Raw genomic sequence first — 20,472 nt, forward strand, 5'->3', positions numbered from 1 at the left:
TATTATACTACATTTTGTAGGAATGATTCCCCAAAGTTAGAGTACTCACTCAAAGGATAATATGTATCTTTATTTCAGTAGCTATTATCAGTTCTTCCTCAAAAGGCTTAACAACTCACACTACCACTAAAGTCTGAGTTCCCATTTCCCCATATACTGCCAGTACTACATGTTATCTCACTGTTGTTTTACTTTGAATTGCTCTCTGAAGTTGCTAGATTTTTATGAAATTATCTTCTCTGCTGTTAAAAATCACCTATTGCCATAATTTATAAATTTTTCTCTAATGTTGATATAATAAATTATGGGCAAATTTCATGGCATAGGGACATTTTAATATTTCTAAGATAGACCCTCCTTGGTCAATATATACAATTTTTTAATATACTGTGGGATTCAATTTGCTAATATTTTATTTGGAATTTTAGTACATCTGTATGAGTATGTGAATGTGTGTGTGTGTGTGTGCATGGATGCACACATGAACAGTGTGTGTGTCTATACTATCTTCACTAGGTTTAAACTTATTCTAACAGGTTTAAGTTTGTGCTAGCTTCATAAAATAAACTGAGGAGCTTTTCATCTTTTTCAGTGGTCTAGACTTTGAAAAACATGAAAACCAATTCTTCTTTTACAATTAAACAGAACTTGTAAGAATGATCTATATATGATGCTTATTTAAAATTATAGATCTCTAGTCATATAATATTTTAAATTCTTTTCCCCTAATGTACTTTCACAGACAGTAATGCAAATCCTGTACAGGAGACAGAACAAGAAGTACTGATTTCTTAAATTTTTCAAGTGCCTACTTTGAGTGAGGTGATGTAGTCCATATTATTACATTCCACATTATTACACATAGAGAAATCAAAACAAAATTTGTTCAGGATTTACTTAATTATCTAGCAGCAAAACTCAGGTTAAAACCCAGGTATTCTTACAAGTCCAGCAACCTTTCTATTAAACTATAACCATAATTCCTAGCTATACGGTACCTTAATACAATCTAAAGTATCTATTGTATTCTACTAAAATTAAAGCTAACTCTGAAAAAAAAATAGTTTAGCTACCACCTAGAACATCTTGTAAGATATTGTGGGTGAATCAAAAAGTTGTACCTCTATCCTATCATGACTCTATGCTTCATTTAACTTTATGTCCACTCTTATCATCCCCATGTGAGCTGGAAAACCTAAAGATAATTGGACTGTGGATTAAAAATATGTGATACATAAGCATTTTAGATGTAAAATTCATGGAACCCTAAGGGGCTTATGTGATCATTCAATTCAACTTCACAATTTTACAATATGGAAACTAGAGTCCAGTTGAACACAGTGGCAGAATTAGGACTAGAGTCCAGTTCTCAAGTCCTGGAAAAATATTGTCTCCTACACACCTCTTGGCTGTGTGATTCCCTTCTGGACTACAGTTATAACTTGGTTATGTACTTGCTACATAGTTCATAGAGGTATTTTAGGCGATGTTACTTTGGAGAAGCATTAAGAAGTTTCTGCAGCTAATGAGCATTTGCCTCTGACATATTCTTCCCCTCTTATAGAATCTGTACGTATGTTACATCCCCAGTCAAATTACGGTGTCTAGCTTTAAGAACCCTTTATTACTATGGGTGAAGGGAAAAATGTTAAGGGAGAGAAAGGAAATACCCATTTAACTATAAAATCTGATACTATAATAACAAAAACACAAATAATGGCTAAATTTGTATCAACACTACTGTAAGTTGTCCATTATGCTAAGTGCTTTACCTTCTTTATCTTGTTTTACCTTCACAATTTATTTTTGAAATAGGTATTACTGTTATTCTCATTCTACAGAAGAGAAAATTAAAAGCAAATTAAGAAAATATCCCAGGATTACACTTCTAGTAAAAAGTAAAGCCAGGAATCAAATTCAGGCTATAGAGCATGTGCGCTCAACAACTTTACTATATAGCTATACTATCCAAAAGAAATACAATACAAACCATAAATGCAAGCCATACACTATGTAATTTTAAATTTTCTAACAGTCACATTAAAAAAGTAAAAAGGAAGAGATGAATTAGTTTTAATATATTTTATTTAACCCAATGCATCCAAAACATTATCATTTCAACATGTAATCAATATAAAAATTATTAATGAAATATTTTACATGATTTTATTTGTAGTCAGAAATTTGGCATATATATTACATTCACAGCACATCTAAATTCAAACTAGCCACATTTTAAGTGCTCAACAATTATATGTGGCTAAGGGCTACTATATTGGACAGCTACTATATAGCTACAGAGTCTCTCTAAAGTTAATATGTGAAGAATATAAAGTAGGTGTTTCTGCTTCTGGCTATAGCAGGCTGGATAATTAAAATAACCCTCCCATCAATGACTACTTAAAAAGATGAAAGCAACATACATCACAAAACAAACCAAAAGAAAAATAAATTCAAAAGCATCAAAAAAGCAAACAATGGCTTCCCTGGTGGCGCAGTGGTTGAGAGTCTGCCTGCCAATGCAGGGGACACGGGTTCGAGCCCTGGTCTGGGAAGATCCCACATGCCGCGGAGCAACTGGGCCCGTGAGCCACAATTACTGAGCCTGCGCGTCTGGAGCCTGTGCTCTGCAACAAGAGAGGCCGCGATAGTGAGTGGCCCCCGCTCGCCACAACTAGAGAAAGCCCTCGCACGGAAACGAAGACCCAATACAGCCATAAATAAATAAATAAAGCAAACTGTCAACAAGTAAAAATAAATAAACACTATTATTAAAAAAAAAAAGCAAACAAGATAGCGAGAAATTTGTAGGCCAAGAATTGGGCAAAGATGGAAATCCAGAGACGTGAGTCCTGAATTTAGGTCACATTTGCTTGAGTGTATCTGATTACCAGAGTCCTTGACAGCCTCACAAATCTCAGGGTAAAATATCCAATGCCAGGACCTGCTACGGATAAGCACTATGGTACCTTGGGTTGGAATCTTAAAAGAACTGCACCCTAGGAGCACAGGTGATCCTGAAATAAATCAGCCCTTGCAGGAACTGCAGTTTGGCTTCCTGTCTTTTGTGTAGCTAACATAAATCTTTATCTCTGAAATAGTATAAAGATAATCTTGGAAGTTAGTACCCCAGACGCTTAGAAGAAGCAAATGAACATCCTCTCTGGAGGAAAATAATGTCACATCTAGCTATCAATAACTTCCATAAATAATTTTTCAAATATAATGTCCACCAATCAAAGACAATCAAGCAGATGAGGACATACACAACATAATGAAGAAACAGCAGAAACAACAGACAATTGAAACATCCAAAGGGACATCTAATAGGGGAATTAGCAAATGTAACTTATAAAACTATGGTTATTTTGTTCCAAGATATAAGTATCAAGATTGAAAATTCAGGAGATAACCGGAAACCATAAAAGGCAAAATGTAGATTGTAGAAAAGAATGAATATCATTTAAAAATACAGTACACAATCTTTGTACACTGTTGGTGGTAATGTAATTTGGTAGTCACTGTGAAAAACAGTATGGAGGTTTCTTAAAAAAATAAAAATAGAACTACCATATGACCCAGCAATTCCATTCCTGGATATATATCCAAAAAAATCGAAAAACATTAATTTGAAAAGATACATGTGAAGATTACTGGGGAAGATGGCGGAAGAGTAGGACGCGGAGATCACCTTCCTCTCCACAGATACACCAAAAATACATCTACACGTGGAACAACTCCTACAGAACACCTACTGAATGCTGCCAGAAGACCTCAGACCTCCCAAAAGGCAAGAACCTCCCCCCCACGTACCTGGGTAGGGCAAAAGAAAAAGGAATAAACAGAGACAAAAGGAAAGGGAAGGGACCTGCACCAGTGGGAGGGAGCTGCGAAGGAGGAAAGGTTTCCACACACTAGGAAGCCCCTTTGCGGGCGGAGGCTGTGGCTGGCGGAGGGGGAAGCTTCGGAGCTGCGAAGGAGAGCACAGCAACCGGGGTACGGAGGGCAAAGCGGACAGTTACCCGCACAGAGGATCGGTGCCGACCAGCACTCACCAGCCCGAGAGGCTTGTCTGCTCACCCGCCGGGGTGGGCGGGGCTGGGAGCTGAGGCTCAACTTCGGTCGGAGCGACGGGAGAGGACCGGGGTTGGCAGCGTGAGCACAGCCTGCAGGGGGTTGGTGCGCCGCGGCTAGCCGGGAGGGAGTCCGGAGAAAGGTCTGCACCTGCCAAAGAGGCAAGAGACTTTTTCTTCTTTTGTCTCCTAGTGCGCGAGGAGAGGGGATTAAGAGTGCTGCTTAAAGGAGCTCCAGAGACGGGCACAAGCCGCGGCTAAAAGCGCGAATCCCAATGACGGGCATGGGATGCTAAGGCTGCTGCTGCCGCCACCAAGAAGCCTGTGTGCGAGCACAGGTCACTATCCACAACCCGCTTCCGGGGAGCCTGTGCAGCCCGCCACTGCCAGGGTCCTGGGATCCAGGGACAACTCCCCCAGAAGAACGCACGGCGGGCCTCAGGCTGGTGCAATGTCACACCTGACTGCCACCGCAGGCTCGCCCCGCACTCCGTGCCCCTCCCTCCCCGCCGGCCTGAGTGAGCCAGAGCCCCCGAATCAGCAGCTCCTTTAACCCTGCCCCGTCTGAGCGAAGAACAGACGCCCTCCGGCCGACCTACATGCACAGGCAGGGTCAAATCCAAAGCTGAGCCACTGGGAGCTGTGAGAACAAAGAAGAGAAAGGGAAATCTCTCCCAGCAGCCTCAGAAGCAGCGGATTAAAGCTCCACAATCAACTTGATGTACCCTGCATCTGTGGAATACATGAATAGTCAACGAATCATCCCAAATTAAGGAGGTGGACTCTGAAAGGAAGATTTATGATTTTTTTCCCCATTTCCTCTTTTTGTGAGTGTGTATGTGTATGCTTCTGTGTGAGATTTTGTCTGTATAGCTTTGCTTCCACCATTTATAATAGGGTTCTATCTGTCCGTTTTTTTTTTGTTTGTTTTTTTAAATTATTTTCTTAATAATTATTTTTTATTTTAATAACTTCTATTTTATTTTACTTTTCTTTCTTTCTTTCTTTCCCTCCTTCCCTCCTTTAGACAACGAATCATCCCAAATTGAGGAGGTGGACTTCGAGAGCAGGATTTATGATTTTTTTCCCCTTTTCCTCTTTTTGTGTGTATGTGTATGCTTCTATGTGAGATTTTGTCTGTATAGCTTTGCTTCCACCATTTATCCTAGGGTTCTACCCGTCCGTTTTTGTTTTTTTTTTTTAACTTTTTTTTCCTTTTTCTTCTCTTAAAAATTATTTTATTTTAAAATTTTTATTATATTTTATGTTACTTAATTTCTTTCACTTTATCTTCTTTTTATCCTTCCCTCCCTCCTTCCTTCCTTCCTTCCTTCCTTCCTCCCTCCCTTTTCTTTTTCTTTCTTTCTTTCTTCTACTAATTCTTTCTTTCTACTTTATCTCCCTTTTATTCTGAGCCATGTGAATGAAAGGCTCTTGGTGCTGCAGCCAAGAGTCAGTGCTGTGCCTCTGAGGTGGGAGAGCCAACTTCAGGACACTGGTCCACAAGAGACCTCCCAGCTCCACATAATATCAAACGGCGAAAATCTCCCAGAGAACTCCATCTCAACACCAGCACCCAGCTTCACTCAATGACCAGCAAACTACAGTGCTGGACATCCTATGGCAAACAACTAGCAAGACAGGAACACAACCCCACCCATTAGCAGAGAGGCTGCCCAAAATCATAATAAGTCCACAGACACCCCAAAATACACCACCAGACGTGGATCTGCCCACCAGAAAGACAAGATCCAGCCTCATCCACCAGAACACAGGCACTAGTCCCCTCCACCAGGAAGCCTACACAACCCACTGAATCAACTTTAGCCACTGGGGACAGACACCAAAAACACCAGGAACTACGAACCTGCAGCCTGCAAAAAGGAGACCCCAAACACAGTAAGATAAGCAAAATGAGAAGACAGAAAAACACACAGGAGATGAAGGAGCAAGATAAAAACCCACAAGACCTAACAAATGAAGAGGAAATAGGCAGTCCACCTGAAAAAGAATTCAGAGTAATGATAGTAAAGATGATCCAGAATCTTGGAAACAGAATAGACAAAATGCAAGAAACATTTAACAAGGACCTAGAAGAACTAAAGATGAAACAAACAACGATGAACAACACAATAAATGAAATTAAAAATACTCTAGATGGGATCAATAGCAGAATAACTGAGGCAGAAGAATGGATAAGTGACCTGGAAGATAAAATAGTGGAAATAACTACTGCAAAGCAGAATAAGGAAAAAAGAATAAAAAGAACTGAGGACAGTCTCAGAGACCTCTGGGACAACATTAAACACACCAACGTTTGACTTACAGGGGTTCCAGAAGAAGAAGAGAAAAAGAAAGCGACTGAGAAAATATTTGAAGAGATTATAGTTGAAAACTTCCCTAATATGGGAAAGGAAATAGTTAATCAAGTCCAGAGAGCACAGAGAGTCCCATACAGGAAAATCCAAGGAGAAATACACCAAGACACATATTAATCAAACTGTCAAAAACTAAATACAAAGAAAACATATTAAAAGCAGCAAGGGAAAAACAACAAATAACACACAAGGGAATCCCCATAAGGTTAACAGCTGATCTTTCAGCAGAAACTCTGCAAGCCAGAAGGGACTGGCAGGACATATTTAAAGTGATGAAGGAGAAAAACCTGCAACCAAGATTACTCTACCCAGCAAGGATCTCAAATTTGATGGAGAAGTTAAAACTTTATAGACAAGCAAAAGCTGAGAGAGTTCAGCACCACCAAACCAGCTTTACAACAAATGCTAAAGGAACTTCTCTAGACAAGACACACAAGAGAAGGAAAAGACCTATAATAACGAACCCAAAAGAATTTAGAAAATGGGAATAGGAACATACATATCAATAATTACCTTAAATGTAAATGGACTAAATGCTCCCACCAAAAGACACAGATTGGCTGAATGGATACAAAAACAAGACCCTTATATATGCTGTCTACAAGAGACCCACTTCAGACCTAGAGACACATACAGACTGAAAGTAAGGGGATGGAAAAAGATATTCCATGCAAATGGAAACCAAAAGAAAGCTGGAGTAGCAATTCTCATATCAGACAAAATAGACTTTAAAACAAAGACTATTAGAAGAGACAAAGAAGGACACTACATAATGATCAAGGGATTGATCCAAGAGGAAGATATAACAATTGTAAATATTTATGCACCCAACATAGGAGCACCTCAATACATAAGGCAAATACTAACAGCCATAAAAGGGGAAACTGACAGTAACACATTCATAGTAGGGGACTTAAACACCCCACTTTCACCAATGGACAGATCATCCAAAATGAAAATAAATAAGTAAACACAAGCTTTAAATGATACATTAAACTAGATGGACTTAATTGATATTTATAGGACACTCCATCCAAAAACAACAGAATACACATTTTTCTCAAGTGCTCATGGAACATTCTCCAGGATAGATCATATCTTGGGTCACAAATCAAGCCTTGGCAAATTTAAGAAAATTGAAATTGTATCAAATATCTTTTCTGACCACAACACCATGAGACTAGATATCAATTACAGGAAAAGATCTGAAAAAATACAAACACATGGAGGCTAAACAATACACTACTTAATAATAAAGTGATCATTGAAGAAATCAAAGAGGAAATAAAAAAATACCTAGAAACAAATGACAATGGAGACACAACGACCCAAAATCTATGGGATGCAGCAAAAGCAGTTCTAAGGGGGAAGTTTATAGCAATACAAGCCCACCTTAAGAAGCAGGAAACATCTCGAATAAACAACCTAACATTGCACCTAAAGCAATTAGAGAAAGAAGAACAAAAAAACCCCAAAGCTAGCAGAAGGAAAGAAATCATAAAAATCAGATCAGAAATAAATGAAAAAGAAATGAAGGAAACAATAGCAAAGATCAATAAAACTAAAAGCTGGTTCTTTGAGAAGATAAACAAAATAGATAAACCACTAGTCAGACTCATCAAGAAAAAAAGGGAGAAGACTCAAATCAATAGAATTAGAAATGAAAAAGGAGAAGTAACAACTGACACTGCAGAAATACAAAAGATCATGAGAGATTACTACAAGCAACCCAATGCCAATAAAATGGACAATCTGGAAGAAATGGACAAATTCTTAGAAATGCACAACCTGCCAAGACTGAATCAGGAAGAAATAGAAAATATGAACAGACCAATCACAAGCACTGAAATTGAAACTGTGATTAAAAATCTTCCAACAAACAAAAGCCCAAGACCAGATGGCTTCACAGGCGAATTCTATCAAACATTTAGAGAAGAGCTAACACGTATCCTTCTCAAACTCTTCCAAAATATAGCAAAGGGAGGAACACTCCCCAATTCCTTCTACGAGGCCACCATCACCTTGATACCAAAACCAGACAAGGATGTCACAAAGAAAGAAAACTACAGGCCAATATCACTGATGAACATAGATGCAAAAATCCTCAACAAAATACTAGCAAACAGAATCCAACAGCACATTAAAAGGATCATACACCATGATCAAGTGGGGTTTATTCCAGGAATGCAAGGATTCTTCAATATATGCAAATCTATCAATGTGATAAACCATATTAACAAATTGAAGGAGAAAAACCATATGATCATCTCAATAGATGTAGAGAAAGCTTTTGACAAAATTCAACACCCATTTATGATAAAAACCCTGCAGAAAGTAGGCATAGAGGGAACTTTCCTCAACATAATAAAGGCCATATATGACAAGCCCACAGCCAACATCGTCCTCAATGGTGAAAAACTGAAACCATTTCCACTAAGATCAGGAACAAGACAAGGTTGCCCACTCTCACCACTCTTATTCAACATAGTTTTAGAAGTTTTAGCCACAGCAATCAGAGAAGAAAAGGAAATAAAAGGAATCCAAATCGGAAAAGAAGAAGTAAAGCTGTCACTGTTTGCAGATGACATGATCCTATACATAGAGAATCCTAAAGATGCTACCAGAAAACTACTAGAGCTAATCAATGAATTTGGTAAAGTGGCAGGATACAAAATTAATGCACAGAAATCTCTTGCATTCCTATATACTGATGATGAAAAATCTGAAAGTGAAATCAAGAAAACACTCCCATTTACCACTGCAACAAAAAGAATAAAATATCTAGGAATAAACCTACCTAAGGAGACAAAAGAACTGTATGCAGAAAATTATAAGACACTGATGAAAGAAATTAAAGATGATACAAATAGATAGAGAGATATACCATGTTCTTGGATTGGAAGAATCAACATTGTGAAAATGACTCTACTACCCAAAGCAATCTATAGATTCAATGCAATCCCTATCAAACTACCACTGGCATTTTTCACAGAACTAGAACAAAAAATTTCGCAATTTGTATGGAAACACAAAAGACCCCGAATAGCCAAAGCAATCCTGAGAACGAAAAAAGGAGCTGGAGGAATCAGGCTCCCTGACTTCAGACTATACTACAAAGCTACAGTAATCAAGACAGTATGGTACTGACACAAAAACAGAAATATACATCAATGGAACAGGATAGGAAGCCCAGAGATAAACCAATGCACATATGGACACCTTATCTTTGATAAAGGTGGCAGGAATGTACAGTGGAGAAAGGACAGCCTCTTCAATAAGTGGTTCTGGGAAAACTGGACAGGTACATGTAAAAGTATGAGATTAGATCACTCCCTAATACCATACACAAAAATAAGCTCAAAATGGATTAAAGACCTAAATGTAAGGCCAGAAACTATCAAACTCTTAGAGGAAAACATAGGCAGAACACTCTATGACATAAATCACAGCAAGATCCTTTCTGACCCACCTCCTAGAGTAATGGAAATAAAAAAAATAAACAAATGGGACCTAATGAAACTTAAAAGCTTTTGCACAGCAAAGGAAACCATAAACAAGACCAAAAGACAACCCTCAGAATGGGAGAAAATATTTGCAAATGAAGCAACCGACAAAGGATTAATCTCCAAAATTTACAAGCAGCTCATGCAGTTCAATAACAAAAAAGCAAACAACCCAATCCAAAAATGGGCAGAAGACCTAAATAGACATTTCTCCAAAGAAGATATACAGACTGCCAACAAACACATGAAAGAATGCTCAACATCATTAATCATTAGAGAAATGCAAATCAAAACTACAATGAGATATCATCTCACACCAGTCAGAATGGCCATCATCAAAAAATCTAGAAACAATAAATGCTGGAGAGGGTGTGGAGAAAAGGGAACACTCTTGCACTGCTGGTGGGAATGTGAATTGGTTCAGCCACTATGGAGAACAGTATGGAGGTTCCTTAAAAAACTACAAATAGAACTACCATATGATCCAGCAATCCCACTACTGGGCATATACCCTGAGAAAACCGTAATTCAAAAAGAGTCATGTACCAAAATGTTCATTGCAGCTCTATTTACAATAGCCCGGAGATGGAAACAACCTAAGTGCCCATCATCAGATGAATGGATAAAGAAGATGTGGCGCATATATACAATGGAATATTACTCAGCCATAAAAAGAAACGAAATTGAGCTATTTGTAATGAGGTGGATAGACCTAGAGTCTGTCATACAGAGTGAAGTAAGTCAGAAAGAAAAAGACAAATACCGTATGCTAACACATATATATGGAATTTAAGAAAAAAAAATGTCATGAAGAAGCTAGGGGTAAGGCAGAAATAAAGACGCAGACCTACTAGAGAACGGACTTGAGGTTATGGGGAGGGGGAAGGGTGAGCTGTGACAGGGTGAGAGAGAGTCATGGACATATAGACACTAACAAACGTAGTAAGGTAGATAGCTAGTGGGAAGCAGCCGCATGGCACAGGGATATTGGCTCGGTGCTTTGTGACAGCCTGGAGGGGTGGGATAGGGAGAGGGAGGGAGGGAGACGCAAGAGGGAAGACATATGGGAACATATGCATATGTATAACTGATTCACTTTGTTATAAAGCAGAAACTAACACACCACTGGAAAACAATTATACCCCAATAAAGATGTTAAAAAAAAAAAAACAACTAAAAATAGAGCTACCATATGACCCTGCAATCCCACTCCTGGGCATATATGCAGAGAAAAACATGATCTGAAACGATACATGCACCGCAATGTTCATTGCAGCACTGTGTACAATAGCCAAGACCTGGAAGCAACCTTAATATCCATCAACAGAGGAGTGGATAAAGAAGATGTGGTACATATATACAATGGAATATCACTCAGCCATAAAAAGAATGAAATAATGCCATTTGCAGCAACATGGATGGACCTAGAGATTGTCATAATGAGTGAAGTAAGCTGGAGAAAGACAAATATCATATGATATCATTTATATGTGGAATCTGAAACAAAAATAAGATACAAATGAACTTCTTTATAAAACAGAAATAAACCCACAGAAAACAAACTTATGGAAAACAAAACAACTTATGGTTGTTTTGAAAACAAACAAACTTATGGTTACCAAAGGGGAAGGGCGGGGGGCAGGGGGATAAATTAGGAGGATGGGATTAACATACACACACTACTATATGTAACTAGACAACCAACAAGGACATACTGTATAGCACAGGGAACTATACGCTATGATTTGTAATAACCTATAAGTGAAAAGAATCTGCAAAAGAATATGTGTGTGTGTGTGTGTGTGTGTGTGTGTGTATGTGTATAACTGAATCACTGTGCTGTACACCTGAAATGAACAGGACACTGTAAATCAACTATAATAAAAAAAAAATTGACTTTTCCGGTAAGTGGTCTGAGGTGACCTCTAAAAATGGTTCGCTATTCACTTGACCCAGAAAAAACCCCACAAAATCATGCAAGTCAAGAGGCTGAAATCTTCATGTTCACTTTAAGAACACTCGTTAAACTGCCCAGGCCATTAAGGGTATGCATATCCGAAAAGCCACCAAGTATCTGAAGGATGTCACGTTAAAGAAGCAATGCGTGCCATTCTGTCGTTACAATGGTGGAGTTGGTAGGTGTGTCCAGGTCAAACAGTGGGGCTGGATGCAGGGTCAGTGGCCCAAGAGGAGTGCTGAACTTTTACAGCACATGCTCAGAAGTGCAGAGAGTAATGCTGAACTTAAGGACTTAGATGTAGATTCTCTGGTCATTAACCACATCTAGGTGAACAAAGCCCCCACGATGTGGTACAGGACTTACAGAGCTCATAGTCAGGTCAACCCATACGTGAGCTCTCCCTGCTACATTGAGATGATCCTTACTGAAAATGAACAGATTATTCCTAAACCAGAAGAGGAGGTTGCCCAGAAGAAAAAGATATCCCATCCCAGAAGAAACTGACGAAACAAAAACTTACGGCCGGGGAGTAAATGTCGCAAAAAATAAATGCAAATAAAAGTAAAAGAAAAAAAAAAAGGGACCTCATTCAAGACCATGTACTCTGATCATAATAAAATTAAACTTGAAACAGTTAACAAAAATATACCCATAAACACTACATGTCTGGAAACAAAGAAAAACCCTTATACATAATCCACAAAGCAAAGAAGAGATCACAATGGAAATTATTATTATTTCTTTAAATAAATGTATTTATTTCATTTTTGGCTGTGTTGGGTCTTCATTGCTGTGCATGGGCTTTCTCTGATTGTGGCGAGCAGGGGCTACTCTTTATTGCAGTGTGCAGGCTTCTCATTGCAGTGGCTTATCTTGTTGCAGAGCACAGGGCTCTAGGCACGCGGGCTCAGTAGTTGCGGCACGCGGGACCCAGAGCTTGTGGGCTTCAGTAGTTGAATTGCGGCGCGCAGGCTCTAAAGTGCAGGCTCAGTAGTTGTGGCACATGGGCTTAGTTGCTCCGCGGCATGTGGGGCCTTCCCGGACCAGCAATCGAGCCCGTGTCCCCTGCGTTGGCAGGTGGATTCTTAACTGTGCCACCAGGGGTGTCCCCACAATGGAAATTACAATGCTCTGAACTGCATTAGAAAAATAACGCACACTAAAACTTATAGGCAGATGAAGCGGTAGTTAGAAATTTATAACTCTAAATGCAAATATATTAGAAAAGAAGAAAGGCTGAAAATTAATAAACTAAACATCCATCTCAGGAACTTAGAAATGCAAAGAAAGTAGAAAATAATAAATATGTGGACATAAATTTCATTAAATAGAAAAAGCAAGCATACAATAGGTTAAAAAAGCCAAATTTTCAGTTTTAGAAGACTAATAAAGTTGGTAAAATTCACTCAGAAGTAGCTAAAAAAAATAAAGACGGTTCAAATAACCAAAATCAGAAATGAAAAAAAGGGGACATTGCTACTGATATTTCAGATATTAAAAAGATAAGAAGAGGGGATGGCACACTGGTTAAGAATCTGCCTGCCAGTGCAGGCAACACGGGTTCGATCCCTGGTCCAGGAAGATCCCACATGCTGTGGAGCAACTGGGCCCATGTGCCACAATTACTGAAGCCCACGTGCCTAGAGCCTGTGCTCCACAACAAAAGGAGCCACCGCAATGAGAAGCCGACGTACCGCAACGAAGAGTAGACCCCGCTCGCCGCAACTAGAGAAAGCCCATGCGTAGCAACGAAGATCCAATGCAGCCAAAAATAAAATTAAAATTAAAAAAAAAGGTAATGAGAGGATATTATGAATACATTTATGTCAATAAACTAGAAAAGTTAGATGAAATGGATAAAGTACTAGAAAACTGTAACTTACCAAAACTGACAAGAAAAATATCTGACTAGTCATAACTATTAAAAAATTAAATGTGCATTTTGAAACTCCCCCACCTCCCTGTACACATAAACAAAACCAAAACCAAACAAACACCAGCACAGGTGGCTTCACTGGCCAATCTTCCAAAGAGTTAAAGGAAATTACACTAATTATTCAAGAGAAAGAGAGAACATTCTCTAACTCATTTTACTTTTTAATTTTTTTTCTTTGCGGTACGCGGGCCTCTCACTGTTGTGGCCTCTCCCATTGCGGAGCACAGGCTCCGGACGTGCAGGCTCAGCGGCCATGGCTCACGGGCCCAGCCGCTCTGCGGCATGTGGGATCTTCCCAGACCGGGGCACGAACCCGTGTCCCCTGCATCGGCAGGCGGACTCCCAACCACTGCGCCACCAGGGAAGCCCTAAACTATAGTCTTAATTATGTATTTTGGTGGTAAAACCATACAGAAGAACTAAGTAGCAGTTACCATACAAATCAAGACGGTGATTACTTTTGCAGGGAGACATGTGTTTATAAGTGGGAAGAGGGTATGAGGGGATTCTAGGATGCTGGTAATTGTCTATTTCTTGATCTGAGTAGTGGTTACATGAGTATTCACAGTACAATAACTTGTTCAGGTTTATATTTATGCTTAATGAATTTTTATAGCATGTATATTATATTTCATAATAGAAAGTTACAATAATAGTTTTAGAAATTTTTATTATAATATTTTCCACAAAGTAGCAAAGTGGTGGTCCAACAACAGGGATCTCCAACTATCAAGAAACCAGCTAGAACTTGCCGAGAAAAGCATAATGTAAGTCACTAGCATATGAAACATTTCATCTTCCATTAGTTGGAAGAAATAATGAAAGGAACTACTTTTGGGGAATTAATTCTGACACAGAAGCATAAAATAGTAAAGTGGAAATGAAAACCATGAGAAAGCAACCTTGCCATCTTGGTGTTCGTAATAGTTACAAAAAGGAATACTGGAAACAGTGATACTTTAGGCAAGTGAGTCAAGTTTAGAGAAAATACTTGTATGATGCCATAGCAGAGATTATATTGTAATGGGAAAACCTTTTTTAAAAGAGAGTTTCTAAAAAGTAAAAATTCTGACACTATAAAAAAAAGTTAAAAGTTAATCGGATAAGGAAGGAAAGTAACATCTTAAAAAAATCCAATATGATTGGGTAAGGTGTGCTATAAGTTCAGAATTTTAAGATACTTGTTTTTTAAAAAAAAAACAGGAATGAAAAGAAAGGTAAGTAAACAAGGATGAATAAAAAAGAGTGATGTGAAATGAGGAGAACCACGTAAGAGCCCAGAATGAGCAGAGGCTGGCGAAAAATATTAAGAACAATAAAAAAGATTTTAAAAAATGCATGTAGGGCAAGAGGAACAAGAAAGAAGGTACAGGCCTACTGCTTGGGGCAGATGGTATAATGTTAGCAGACAATACAGAGAAAGCAGAACTACTTAACTCCTCTTTTGCTTTTCCGTTAAGAAGAAATATTCAAAATTGAAAGGGGCATAAGAAACATGCTCAAAGGAAACTTGAAACATCTTACTGTAAGGATCTACACGGACTTCATGAAGGAGGTGAGATTTGAGCCACTCCTGATGAATAATATTGAAAAAATAGAACTTACTAAATAGAAAGAATAAATCAGGAAAAGACAGAGCTGGAGTAGAAAGGTAGAAGACTTCTAAATACTGTATTTCATCAATCTGAGGACACAACATCTTTCCCACATTTTAACATCTCTGAAATTGGAATGTATCTTAAAACAGATGGTTAAAAAAAAGCACTGTGCTATACTTAACTGGCAGCACTTTTCTCTCTCAGAGGTACACAAAATACTGGTGTATCCTACAAGTGATGGTACCTTAGATTTAATTTTCTCCCCGAGGTTCTATAGTTCCAATCAGAATAAAGGCATAGGTACTATAGGTATACTCTGCCAATCAGAGTAGAGGCATAGGTACTATACCTATTTAAAAAAAGGGGGGGGGGCAGGATCCTAAATCCTGATTAATCGGCTCACAAATATTTCAAGGCAAAATTTAAGTTTAAATTCCTCTAAAGTCATAATAACCTAAAACAATTTACCTCCTAACAGCATTCATTTTGGAATCTACTCTTCTATCTTCTCTTCTGTTCTCTACCTGGCCTTGCTTCTCTCTAATTTTTTCTTCTTTTTTCCTAACTTTTGTCTACTATCCTCACTTCCTCTCTCCTCCTTGTTCCCTCTCTTTTCTATTGCTTCTCCCTTTAAAATTTTCTTTTAAAAAATTTAAAAGTAGCTCAAGTATTCTATATTTCTCCTAGTAAAATCATGAAAGTCACATTTTACTTCTACCAGTTCCATGTCTGACTTTCTTTGTATTTACACTACCTGTGGAACTAGGATAGACTCTGTAGAGCAGTATCTTTCCAAATGTGGTCTGACATCTACTGAATCAGAATCTTTAAGGTAACTCCCAGAAATCTGTGTTCTCAGCAAGCTCTGCATCACCACTGCTACAGAGGCTAGGCTGACCAAGTTTCTATAAAAGCTAAGTTAATGTTCTTCATTCAATTATTATAGTAGTCACAATTTCAACTTTTTCACTGTTTCAAAATGTGATCACAAAATCTTTCTTATTCCTAATGATTTCTTATCTCAGAGAATAAAACTGTTAAACCTATTCTACTTGCAGTTTCAAAATGTAATAATAGATAGACTTTTGCTTCTGCAGAGTTTGTAGAACAGAGTACTGGAGAGGAGAGAGCTGTACAGAAAGAGAATGCTGGAGATACACAGAAGGGTAGCTCTCAAGTATTTGGCAAAGAGCTGATCAGAACATGTATGTGAAGAAACTACCCAAGGCTGGAGAAAAAATCATCCCAAAAGATTAGAGGGAACAGTGCCCATCACTCATTCAAAGCTGGAAAGAGTGTCTGTTCTCTCCAGCTAAACTGGAAAAACTCTTAATTTATAGGGCATTAGATAGAGCACTCAGAAAGGTTTTTACTTCAGTAGTGGTGAAATAATTAGCCCTAGACAAGCACTGCTCCAATCAAGCTTAATAAATCATAAAAGTGAGGCCCAAAAGGATCAAACTGTTTCCAAGTAACTTAACTATATTCCAGAACAAAGCTCAAGAAGATTTATAGGAATATGAAAATATCTAGCATCCAGCCATGGAAAGGTAACCCAAGCAAAGACCACCAGACATACAAAGAGAGAGGAAAATATGGCTTATAATGAAGACAATAATCAATCAATTGAAACTGACCCAGAATTGACATTGACGTTAGAATTAGCAGAGCATATTAAAACTATTATAGTTGTATTCCATATGTTCAAAAAGTTAAGTAGAGACATGGAAGATATTAAAATAAACCCAAATCAAAATTCTAGAGTTGAAAATTATAATATGAGATGAAAAATACACTGAATGGAATAACAGAATAGACACGGCTGCTGCTAAGACTAGTGAGCATGAAGGCATAGAAAAAGAAACTATAGAAAATGAAACACACAGAGAAAACAGAATCCAAAAGAATTTAAAAGAGCATCAGTGAGCTGTGAGATAACTTCAAGTAGCATAGCATATGTGTAATTAGAGTCCCTGAAGGAGAACAGAGATTGGAGGGGACAGAAAAATATTTGAAGAAATAATGGCCCCAAATTTTCCAAATTTGATGCAAACTATAAAACAAGAGATCCACGAAGCTCAATAAATTCAAAGCACAAGAAACATGAAGAAAACTCCACCAAGGCCCATAATAATCAAAGTGCTCAAAACCAGTTATAAAGGGAAAATGTAGAAGTACGCAGAGGAAAAAGACATATTACATACGGAGGAATAAAAATAAGAATAAAACAGATTTCTCATCGGAAATAATGCAACTGAAAAGACAGCTGAACAACATCTGTAAAGTACTGAAAGAAAAAACTCAATATAAAATTCTATATACAGAAAAATTCCTTTTGAAAACAGAGGCCAGATGAAGCCTTTTTAGATAGATACACAAAGGAATTTATCAACAGCAGAACTGCACTCTAAGAAATGTTACAGGAAGTCTTTCAGGCAAAAGGAAAATTATACCACATGGAAATATGGGCTTACACAAAGGCATTAAGCACACCAAAAATGGAAATGACAGAAGTAAATAGATAAGATTTTCCCCCTTTAATATCTAAATCACTTGAAAAAGACAACTGACTGTTTAAACATTATTAAGTATATAACACATGTATAAGTAAAATATATGACAACAATAGCATAAAGACTGGGAGGGGAGAAGAAGTATACTGTAAATTTCTTAAACATATGTGAAATAGTAGAATCTCACATGAAGATAAACTATAATAAGAGGTATACTATAAACCCTAAAATAACCACTAAAAAAACAAAGAGTTAAAGCCGGCAAGACAAGAAAGAAGACAAAATGGAATAAAAAATACTGAATTAATTCAATATGAATCAGAAACATCATTAGTCAAATGAAAATTAAAATGACAATGAGATACCACTACAGACATATTAGAATGGCTATAATTAAAAAGGCTAACCATATTAAGTGTTGGCAAGGATATGAAGGAACTGGTGGGGATATAAAATGGTACAATTATTTTGGAAAACAGCTTGGCAGTTCTTAGAAAGGTGAAGAATATGACCCAGTCATTCCATTCATAAGTATTTATCCAAGAGAAATGAAATCCTTTTTCCATACAAAGTCTTGTATTCAAATGTTCATAGTAGCCTTATTTGTAGTAGCCCAAAACTGGAAATACCCAAATGTTCATCAACAGACGAATGGATAAACAAACTGTGGTATATCCATACAACAGAGTATCTACTCAACAATAAAAAGCCATGAAATACTGATACACATTACAACATGGATGAACCTCAAAATATACATGCAGAGTGAAAGAAACCAGACAAAAAAGAAGTATGTATTAGATGATTCTATTTATATAAAATTCTAGAAAATTCAAACTAATGTATAGTGACAGAAAGTGGGTCAATGGTTGCTTGAGTAGTGAGGGTGTATGTGCATGTGGGAGGATGTGGGAGGGATAAGCCAGAAGGAAGGTTACAAATGGGTATAAGGAAACTTTTGGGGGCAATGGATATATTCATTATCTTAACTGGGTTCACTGGTGATGGGTTCACATTATCTTGATTGTGGTGATGGTGTCATAGTGTATACATATGTCAAAACTTATCGAATTGTATAGTTTATTATATGTCAATTACACCTCAAGAAAGCTGTTTGGAAAAAAGCAGAAAGAAAACTGCAAAACAATATCATATATTACTTATATATAGTTATGTGCACAAAAATGATAAATACTTAAAACAGGGGAAAAGATTTCCTTCAGATGCAGACAGGAACAAAGTAAATGGAATCAAGAAAGGGTACACAAGGGGCTTCAGTGGTATTTTTAAAGTTTTCTTCCAAAAAAGGGGATGAAACTGTGGCAAAATGTTAAGAGTTGACAAAGTTGGGTGATGAGTGTTATATTATTTTTATTATTTCCTACATATTTGTACATTTGAAATGTGTGTGTGTGTGTGTGTGTGTGTGTAATTTTTGAAAAAGGTACCTCAATGTTAAGGTTGTTGTCAGGGTAGTTCCTTATTCCTCTCTCAAGCGTTTAAGTTCAGAACCATTTCCTAGGGCTACAGAGAGTAGGTAAAAATATAACATACTAGGCCCCTGACATTCTACACAAAATTGTCTGTACATTGGTGTTTCTGCATTTTTCTAAAAAGTAGACCCATAGTATCCTGATTATTATATTAGCCACCTACCTGGTATTCTTGCTTCAATCCTTGCTCCCTTAGAATCTATCCTTTTCATAATAGTCAAGGTGATCTTTTAAATCATTATCAGGTTATCATCTGCTCAGAACCTTCCAAAGGTTTTCTATCCAACTTTGTTATGATATTCTGCAAGGCCTTCCGTAATCAGGCCCAGCTGATCTCTCTGACCTCCTCTCCCGTGCTCACAATCAGCCACACTGACCTCCTTATTACTCCCTGAATATGCCACGCATCCTCTCACCTCAGAGTCTTCACACTTGATTTCCCTTCTACCTGGAGAAGTCTATTCCCGATGGTTTATGCCTTCACTTCCTTCAGGTCTTTGCTCAAATGGCATCAGAAACCTTCCATAACCACCCTATATAAAAGAACACTCATCATCTTCTGTGATTCTCTGTTCTTTTTAACCTGCTTTTACTTTTATTTCAAGGTACTTATAGCCATCTAAATATTATATATTTATTTATTTTAAAAATGTCTCTGTTTTCTTCACTCCCGCCTGCAGAATATAAGTTCAATGAGAAAAGAATTTTCTTCTGTTTTGCTCACAGCTATATTTCCAGTGTCTAGAATAGTATCTAGGATGTAGTAAATATTCAAATGTTTCTGTTCTTCTAATAATCAGGTCAGAAAGGAAGATAATATGCCAAGTTCTGAAAATCTGCAAAAATACCAAGTTTGATACATGGTATATAACCAAGGAAGTTTAAAAAAAAAAAGAAAGTATACCAAATCACTAATTAAAAAGCTTTGCAGTATGCAAGCAGTAAACAGCAAACTATGGCCAAACTTTCAGTAAAGGTGACATCTCTCTCTTTATAGTTTTGAAATTGAATTTAATAA

At 37.6% G+C, this 20,472-nt stretch overlaps 1 protein-coding gene and 1 pseudogene across 8 annotated transcripts in view; one reads left to right on the top strand and one right to left on the bottom strand.

Annotated features, from left to right (window-relative positions):
- The window catches only part of STX17 (syntaxin 17), an 85,020-nt gene that overhangs the window by 32,370 nt on the left and 32,178 nt on the right, over positions 1-20,472 (bottom strand). The window lies entirely within an intron of this gene.
- LOC132522826 (large ribosomal subunit protein uL22-like) lies at positions 11,886-12,447 on the top strand (annotated as a pseudogene).

This window comes from Lagenorhynchus albirostris, chromosome 7, assembly GCF_949774975.1.
Source record: "Lagenorhynchus albirostris chromosome 7, mLagAlb1.1, whole genome shotgun sequence".
In the NCBI taxonomy this organism is placed as follows: Eukaryota; Metazoa; Chordata; class Mammalia; order Artiodactyla; family Delphinidae; genus Lagenorhynchus; species Lagenorhynchus albirostris.